Below are 7795 nucleotides of genomic sequence, written 5' to 3'. Positions count from 1 at the left end.
GCAAAGAGAGGTCCAGAATCACTTATTTAAAGGCAATATTTTAAAGTCAATTAGGTAATTAGGACGAGCCTCCATATTAAAATCAATACATTAAAATTAATACATTAAAATTAATACATTAAAATTAACACATTAAAATTAATTAAGTAATTTAGGGTGAGTCTCCACAAGGGTATCCCACAAATAAAGTGGAAGACCTAACGGCAATCTTTTCCTGGGACATGTGAACCTTGGCAAAATTCAGCAAACGGGTTAGAATACCAAATCGGGGTGTAATCGAAGATTACACCGCAAAAGAAAATACAGCAGCATGAATGTCAGGCAAAACAGTGCATAATTAACATAGAATAGATCAGATACGCATAGAACATAACAAATATCAATGGCTGTCCCGTTCGCCTCTGCCTCGCCTAGCGAAGGCCTAGCGAACACTCGCTACATGCTCGCTTAGCGATGTGCTAGCGAGCGGCTGCGGGTTTTGAATTTCAGAACAGTATGACTTCAACCTGCGGCATGGCTTATGGCATTCAACACATAATTACATGGTTCAGCATTCACAATATTCAGGCACACTTAAATTCACATGCAAAACCTCAATTATGTTTATGAATTCAATTATAATATCACATGCAAGTTAAGAACATAAAGCGGTATCACATGCAAATTAAGAAAATAAAGCGATAATAGTAATGCAAACCTGTTTGCAATCGAATTGTAACCTTGAGTTGGCCGATCGGATCGAATTGAGCGGAAGTGACCTTGCTGCCGCCGGCTTTTCCTTCAGGGTTTCCTTTAGGGTTTTCCGTCTGTGAGCGCTAGGGTTTGCTTGCTAGGGTTCTCCTTTCCTCCTTTTTTCAATTGGGGACTTTGTTGTAGGCACTAAAACCTCAGAGTGTCCCACAGGCACAATGGCGAGGATGAATTTTTCAAAACATGGCTACCCTTCTCCGGACTTACCAAACCTACGATGGGTATTTTGAAACAAATCAAGAAGTAAAGACTTGACAAAAATGTCATGTCTTGCACGCGAGATGATGAGGGTTTGCAGACAGCAAAAGAAATGGAGGTTCACAAAAAGGTAAACACTTGACGAAAGGTTCCAAATATTAGTAAGAGTTCTAAATATGTTTCGTCGGGTGAAACCTAGGTTTAGGAGAACTTGCCAGACATAAACTAGGGTTTGATACACCCTGTCAGATGGGGACCTTGCACTAGGCACGAAAACCTCATATCGACTCTCGGGCGCAAGAACGGGGATGAAATTTTTGAAACATGGCTACCCTTCCTGGGACTCACCACACCTATATCAGGTGCTTCGAAATGAAATGTGATGCAAAGTTCTGGCAACGGTACCCTCCTCGTGCAAAAGGAAATGAGGGGGAGACGTGATTTCATGCACCAAGCAACGAAATAAACTCACGAAAGAAGAGTTGTCTCAATGACCATATTCCCGTGAAGGAGGAAAAATGGGGCTTACGACGGGTAAGAAAAATGAATGACTTGAAAGATCCTGCTGGGGATGCCAACGAGGATTCTTACAAGGGTCAAACAAAAGGGTTATGTATTTTTATTGTGCCAACGGGGGTGGGCTACGGAAGAGTGCCAACGGAAGCGGGCTGTTGAATAGTGCCAAGAGTGTTATGGGCTTGTTTTTGCTTGTTATAGAGCTTTATGTTGTCGGATGATATGCATGAATAGAATGCTATGGATTATGCATAACTGGTTTATGCAATAGGTTAAGGGTCTACAGATTCCCCAAGTTCGGGTATGGTGTAATGAATATTGAGAAAATTTTGCTTGGGTTGCAAGGCTCCTGATTTATAGGGTGTGAGTTGTAACACCCCGAATTAAATAAGAGGATTATTTAATTAAGTTAATAATATATTTAATAATTTAATTAAATAAATTGAATTATTGGATTATTATTAATATTATTATTATTATTATTATTTGGAATAATAATTATAGTGGAAAATATATAAGTTGGAATATGGAAAAAAAAGGGTTCATTGTTGGTAAAGAGTTTTCACGTGAAACAGAGAAAACGGCTGAAAGGTGAAAAGTGGAGAAAGAGCAAAGGTTGAAGAACGGAAAAGCTTGAAGCTTAGAGACTGCCGGATTATCTCAGGTAAGGGGGGTTTATCGTCGTTTAATGGGTATTATAGATTAACATGTCATGGGTAGTGATAACCGTTGAATTGACCCTAATTGGGATTATGAATGCTGTGAAATTACGTTGGATGAAACTGTGTTTAGGCTGTAATTGAATATGTGTTTGGGTTAGTTGTGAATTTCCGAACGTATAGCTTTTTACGGAATTGGAATCGGAGGTCCGGAAGTCCTCCAACGGCGGAAAATGCGGAGAACTCTGCATTCTGCCTTGTGTTAGCGCAGGAACTGCTGTTTTGCCTGCGTTAACCGGTTAACCCAGGGCGTTAACCGGTTAACACTGTTATATTTTGTGAAAATGTGTTCTGTTTTGCCTGCGTTAACCGGTTAACCCAGGGCGTTAACCGGTTAACACTGTTGCGTGTTGCCAGAAAATGTATTTTGTCCTGCGTTAACCGGTTAACCCAGGGCGTTAACCGGTTAACACTGTTGCAGAGTGGGAAAATTGATATTTTTAATGTTGTGAACATAATTGGTGATTAGCCTATTATCGTTAATTTTGATGAGTAATTCTGTTGGGTTATGTTATGAAGTGTTGATATAAATATGTTGATAAGTTGTGTTAAAGTTGTTGAAAATACTGAGTTGTAGGCTTGATGAGCCAAAGTTGATTATAAGTTGATTATGTTGAAAACCTTTGTGTGTTGCTGTTATTATTATGTTGTCGGAATTTAAAGTCGTGTATGCCATGTACATTCATATGCATTAAGTCGGAGCTTTGCTCACACCACGTTGGCCTGGATTGGCAAATTTAAGTTGAAAGTTGAAGGCTTATGCCTTGATGCCCACTAAAATGGCAATGATTTTAAGTTGGGAGTTTTACTCCAAATGGTACCACATGCATGACGAGTCGAGTCTCATTTGAGTTGCATTTTATGTTGTTCTTGAGTATGATATTGAGTTGATAACTGCCGTTGCTGTATGTGTAATCTGATTTGGGTGATGAAACATGTTAAATTACTTAGCATTACATGATGAATTATAATGCTTATTATATTGATTGAGAGACTCACCCTTACAGTTATTTTTCATGTAACGAGCAATGAGTCGAGTAGAAGCTAATGCTTGGAGTCTAGTGTAGTCGCTTTAGTGGGTCATGCTCTGATAGATGTAACATCGGGACGGGATGTTTTAATTATTTTGTTGTCGGTTGTTGAACTATTTTTCATGTAATATGTTATACGTTTTAATTGGTTGACATAATTTCTATCCGCTGCGTATTTTTGAAATGTTTTATGGTTGATATAATAAAAGAGCATGACAGATGTTATTTTCGAAGATGTGACACCCTTGTTTTGTGTATTTACTCTGATATATATATATATATATATATATATATATATACTTGTTGTTGTTATTAAATATTTGGGGTATTTTAGAAGGGTGTTACATTAGTGGTATCAGAGCCTGGTTGGTCTGTCCGGCCAGTTGTCGTGTCGTTACTGTCTAACAATTGTGTATTGTTACTAATCTAACTTTAAGTTGTGTTGTATTGATAAGTTGAAATGGCTGGAAGGAATGACGCTGCAATGGCTGCCGCAATGCAAGCAATGGCACAAGCTGTGCAGAACTTGCCAAATGCTGGTGGAGATGCTGGATCACGTAGCTTGGCGACTTTTCAAAGAGAGAATCCGCCGGTGTTTAAAGGGAAGCATGATCCAGATGCAGCCTTGGGATGGTTGAAAGAAATTGAGAGGATCTTCCGTGTTATGGATTGCACTCCAGCTCAGAAGGTTCGGTATGGTACTCACATGCTAGCAGTCGAAGCTGATGACTGGTGGCTAGAGACTCACGAGAAGTTGACCGTAGCAGGTGAAGACATTACTTGGGATGTATTCCGTAGGGAATTCCTGAGAAAGTATTATCCGGAAGATGTCCGTGGTAAGAAGGAAATCGAGTTCCTTGAGCTGAAGCAAGGAAACATGTCTGTCACTGATTATGCTGCAAAATTTGTGGAGCTGTCCAAATTTTATCCTCATTGCACTGGTGCTGGTGCTGAATTTTCAAAGTGCATCAAGTTTGAGAACGGATTGCGCTCTGAAATTAAGAAGGCTGTTGGGTATCAGAAGATACGCATTTTTACTGAATTGGTTGATAGCTGCAGGATATTTGAGGAAGACAATAATGCTCATTACAAGGTTGTCAGTGACCGCAAGGGAAAGCAGCATCAAAACCGTGGCAAGCCGTATGATGCCCCAGTGGGAAAGGGAAACAAGGAGCTGATCCGGCTCAGTAGGACTAGTAGGGGAGGTGCTCCTGCTGGTATAGTTTGCTTCAAATGTGGTCAGGCTGGTCATAAGAGTAATGTATGCACTGCTGAAGTAAAGAGGTGTTTTCGCTGTGGTAAGACTGGTCATGCAATAGCTGATTGCAAGCACAAGGAAATGATTTGTTTTAATTGTGGCGAAGAAGGGCATATTGGAAGTCAGTGTCAGAAGCCAAAGAAATCTCAGACTGGGAAGGTGTTCGCATTGACCGGAACTCAAACCTCCTGTGAGGACAGACTTATCCGAGGTACATGTCTCATAAATGGTACTCCTTTAATTACTATTATTGATACCGGTGCTACCCACTGTTTTATTTCTGCTAACTGTGCTCGAAGACTGGGTTTAAAATTGTCCGCTTTGGACGGTGAATTGATTGTTGAGACCCCAGCTAAGGGATCAGTAACTACTTCTTTGGTATGTTTAAAATGTCCTTTGTCGATCTTCGATAAAGATTTCTGTGTTGATTTAGTATGTTTGCAGTTGGATGGGATGGATGTAATTCTTGGTATGAACTGGTTAGAGTATAATTATGTTCATATAAATTGTCATCATAAGTCGGTGAGGTTTTCCACTCCTGAAGAGGAAGGAGTTGACTTATTACCTTTCAGAGAATTGCGAAAATTGATGAAAGAAGGAGCTCAGATGTTTTCCTTGATGGCGACGTTGTCGGTTGAAAGTAAAGCTAAGATAGAGGAACTGTTAGTGGTGAAAGAATTCCCTGAAGTTTTTCCTGATGAAATTCCTAGTGTGCCGCCAGAGAGGGAAGTTGAATTTACTATCGATCTGGTACCTGGTACTAGGCCTGTTTCGATGGCACCGTATAGAATGTCGGCATCTGAATTGTATGAATTAAAGAAGCAATTGGAAGACTTACTTGAGAAGAAGTTTATAAGACCAAGTGTGTCGCCGTGGGGAGCTCCAGTGTTGCTAGTAAAGAAGAAAGAGGGTAGGGTAGTATGAGGCTTTGTATTGATTATAGACAATTGAATAAAGTAACGATCAAGAATAAGTATCCACTACCGAGGATAGATGATTTGATGGAGCCAATTAGTGGGTGCTTGTGTGTTCAGTAAAATTGATTTGAGATCGGGCTATCATCAGATCAGGGTGAAAGATGAAGACATCCAGAAGACAGCGTTCAGAACTCGGTATGGACATTATGAGTATTCTGTGATGCCTTTCGGTGTGACTAATGCGCCGGGAGTATTTATGGAATACATGAATCGTATTTTCCATACTTATCTGGATCATTTTGTGGTAGTATTTATTGATGATATTTTGATTTACTCTAAGTCCGAAGGAGAGCACAAGGAACATTTGAGATTAGTATTGGAGGTTTTGAAAGATAAGAAATTGTATGCGAAGTTGTCCAAGTGTGAGTTTTGGTTAAGAGAAGTCAGTTTTCTCGGCCATGTAATTTCAGGAAAAGGTATTGCTGTAGATCCTTCCAAGGTAGAAGCTGTATTGCAATGGGAAACTCCTAAGTCGGTTACCGAGATTAGAAGCTTTTTGGGATTAGCTGGATATTATAGAAGATTTATTGAAGGATTTTCTAAGTTAGCACTTCCGTTGACTAAATTAACTTGCAAAGGTAAAGCTTTCGTGTGGGATGTTCAGTGCGAAGAGAGTTTTAATGAATTAAAGAGGAGATTGACGTCGGCGCCGGTTTTGACTTTGCCAAATCCGGAGGAACCGTTTATAATTTACTGTGATGCTTCATTGATGGGTTTGGGAGGTGTGCTCATGCAAAATAATAAAGTAATTGCTTATGCGTCGCGACAGTTGAGAATTCATGAAAAGAACTACCCTACGCATGATCTTGAACTTGCTGCTGTAGTGTTTGCGCTAAAACTTTGGAGGCATTACCTTTATGGTTCCAGATTCGAAGTTTTCAGCGATCATAAAAGTTTAAAGTATCTATTTGATCAGAAAGAGCTGAACATGAGACAACGTAGGTGGTTCGAATTGCTTAAGGATTATGATTTCGGTTTGAATTATCATCCAGGAAAAGCAAATGTTGTGGCCGATGCTTTAAGTAGAAAGACCTTGCATGTGTCGGCAATGATGATTAAGGAGTTGGAATTAATTGAGCAATTTCGGGATATGAGTTTGGTTTGCGAAGTAACACCGCAGAGTGTGATGCTAGGAATGCTAAAGATTAATAATGATTTTATGGATAGTATCCGAGAGGCACAGAAGTTGGATGTGAAATTAGTAGATATCCTTAATCGTTGTGGTCAATCAGGGAAAAGTGACTTTAAGGTTGACGCGAGAGGTGTGTTGAAATTAGGGGAAAGAATTTGTATTCCTGATGATGCGATTTTGAAGAGAAGTATTTTAGAGGAGGGTCATAGAAGCAGTTTGAGTATTCATCCAGGAGCTACTAAAATGTATCAGGATTTAAAGAAATTATTTTGGTGGCCCGGAATGAAAGAAGATATGGCTCGTTTTGTGTATGCGTGCTTAACTTGTCAGAAGTTGAAGATTGAGCATCAGAAGCCTGCTGGGTTGATGCAACCGTTGGAAGTTCCCGAATGGAAATGGGATAGCATTTCTATGGACTTTGTAACGGGGCTGCCTGCTACCTTACAAGGGCATGATTCGATTTGGGTGATCGTTGATAGGCTCACGAAGTCGGCTCACTTTATACCTATTAACATCACTTACCCAATTGCGAAGTTGGCAGAGATTTACATTCGAGTAGTTGTAAAGTTGCATGGTGTTCCTCTGTGTATTGTGTCGGACAGGGATCCGAGGTTTACATCGGGATTTTGGAAAAGTTTGCAAGATTCGTTGGGATCTAAGTTGAGGTTGAGTTCGGCATATCATCCTCAAACTGATGGCCAAACTGAGAGAACTATTCAGTCATTGGAAGATTTACTGAGAGCTTGTGTTCTTGAACAAGGAGGTTCGTGGGACACTTATCTTCCATTGATCGAGTTCACATACAATAATAGTTACCATTCTAGTATCGGAATGGCGCCTTTTGAAGCATTATATGGTCGTAGATGTAGAACTCCGTTGTGTTGGCACGAATCTGGTGAGGGTGTAGTACTTGGACCAGAGTTAGTTCGAGAAACTACCGAGAAAGTGAAGTTTATCCGGGAGAAGATGAAAGCTTCTCAGAGTAGGCAGAAGAGTTACCATGACAAGCGGAAGAAGGATTTAGAATTTCAAGCTGGTGACCATGTGTTTTTGAGAGTCACGCCTGTGACCGGAGTTGGGAGGGCTTTGAAGTCTAAAAAGCTCACTCCTCGCTTCATTGGTCCATATCAGATCTTAGAACGGGTTGGAAGAGTTGCTTATCGAATGGCATTACCACCTAATCTTTCGAATTTGCATGATGTATTCCATGTGTC

The sequence above is a fragment of the Lathyrus oleraceus genome, chromosome 3, assembly GCF_024323335.1.
Source record: "Lathyrus oleraceus cultivar Zhongwan6 chromosome 3, CAAS_Psat_ZW6_1.0, whole genome shotgun sequence".
Taxonomy (NCBI): Eukaryota; Viridiplantae; Streptophyta; class Magnoliopsida; order Fabales; family Fabaceae; genus Lathyrus; species Lathyrus oleraceus.
Note: the sequence above shows the minus strand (reverse complement) of the source record.